The sequence below is a fragment of the Saccoglossus kowalevskii genome, chromosome 18, assembly GCF_978046115.1.
Source record: "Saccoglossus kowalevskii chromosome 18, keSacKowa6.1, whole genome shotgun sequence".
Taxonomy (NCBI): Eukaryota; Metazoa; Hemichordata; class Enteropneusta; family Harrimaniidae; genus Saccoglossus; species Saccoglossus kowalevskii.
In genome coordinates, this window is record NC_140658.1 from 11,829,618 (window position 1) to 11,831,938 (window position 2,321).

A 2,321-nucleotide genomic window follows, 5' to 3' on the forward strand; every position below is an offset into this window, starting at 1 on the left:
ATGTGAATGGATAGGTTACAAATGAAGAGTTACGATTTCTTTAACAGATCTGTCATCAATTTTGGTGAATAATTCAAAATAATCAGCGAAGTCCTCTGGAAACATGATTAGACACGACACGCCATTATGGTTAATAATTGATAAACTAATTCTCCTTCGTGTTATGAACCCGCGTTGTGTTATCGTCTGCTATGAGCCCGCACGCTGTCTTATCGTCTGCGCAAGAATGATCATAATTTTTCAATTTGTCTGTTTTCTTTTGTCATTTGGGTTTCCGTTTTGATAACAACCTGCCAGGAACAAGAAAGTCTTTCACTTCGATGAACAATAAGGTAATATTTAGAGAGGCGTTTAGTGTAAACGTGAAATGTGGCTTCTATTCTTTTGGCGGGATCGACGGGAGTGGTGGGAATCGCTTACTTTCACTCGGACTTCATCTTGAAAGCGCTCGAAGCCACAAAGGAATTGAATCAGTGCTTTGATGAAATCTTACTTAATCCCGCACCTGTGTGTCTGGGGAGCCCCGCAGAATGTTGCATTCTCACCTTCTCATTGTGCAGTCTGCTCTTTATTGTGAAAAATCCTTCACTGCAGAGACATCATTTGTTGTCGCAACAAATACATGAACATTAGACCGATCCAAAGTGTCAGCGACAACAGTGTTATGAGAGTAATGGCAGTTTACATTAGAACTGTATCAGTCCCACTAATACTTTCAAATGAGATAAAATAAATGCACGGTATCGTGATATGTTAAACTATAAGAACGTACTGTAACGCGTCGTACACTAAACCCGGTCTACATATTTGTAACCACGTGTCTCGAATTACCCAATGGGCGTTCGAGATTTTCCGTTATTACATGCCGTAACCTAGTTATGGTATGGCATAGAATATCAAAGTACCGACATCTCTGAATATGCGACAAATTATGACAATTCGTACCACTGTCGTTCATGAAGAGAAAGGCCACTTTAAAGATGCTTTGAGTAAAGGGTTACCGTCCCATTTACGATTTCTATTGCCTGACAGGCTACCGTCATTTACGGTTATGCCACTAAGCGTCCACCGACTGTGCGGCTTATACCCACTTTCTAAAATTGTGCAATACAATTGTGATTCGACCCGGACGAACATATTAGACGAGAGTGCTTCCATTTGCAAATGATTGCTCCAGAAAATTCAAGGCGAGTTCACACTGAAACGTATATCGTGCTAAACACTGTAACAACGATGTTTGAAGTTCTTTTTTTAGCGTTTTTTGTACTCATATGTTCAAATCCAACGTCTCATGAATAATTAATTACATTGCGCTTGGTTCAAAATTATGTTGGGTAGGTGACAAAGTGTTGTTTAGCAAGCCTTGCCCAAATTAAAAGGCTATGGTCGTTGTTTGTTTACTTGAAAATCGAAGGCGCGCCCGCGCCGCCCTTTAAAAACCCATATCAGCGTGTTACACATTTTTGGTTCATATTTTTGACATTTTCGATGTGCTTTCCATCCTTATATGTTTAATTATGTAATTTATGGGTAATTATTCATGGCAATCAATTAGTGGGAAATCAATAACGGGTAATCATTGCATGCTCAAACTGGTGCATAGTACGACACGTAGCAATGACAACGTATCGGACTGTAGTATAGATATCGGGTTTACTCGACAAACTTAGCAGATCTTCATATGTACATATGTTTGGGACTTCGTGACTGGGATGATTGGCCGTAGTCTATCAACTAGACCTAGCCGGACACAAGCACCTGCATCAATGAACTTGGCAGAATGGAGTTCCATCAACCCATTCATTATGACGAATTAATCCATCCAGTCTGTTCCCATCAACCCATCCAGTCAGTTCTTACTATCCACCCATTCTGTCCCCGTCAACCCATCAAGTATAGTTTCATCAACCCATTCATTATGACGAATTAACTAATTCAGTCTGTCTCCATCAACCCACCCAGTCAGTTCTTACTATCCACCCATTCTGTCCCGTCAACCCATCAAGTATAGTTCCGTCAACCCATTCATTATGACGAATTAATCAATCCAGTCTGTCCCCATCAACCCATCTAGTCAGTCCTTACTATCCATCCATTCTGTCCCGTCAACCCATCAAGTATAGTTCCATCAACCCACTCATTATGACGAATTAACCCATCTAGTCTGTCCCCATCAACCCATCCAGTCAGTCCTTACTATCCATCCATTCTGTCCCCGTCAACCCATCCAGTATAGTTCCATCAACCCATTCATTATGACGAATTAATCCATCCAGTCTGTCCCCATCAACCCACCCAGTAAGTCCTTACTATCCATCCAT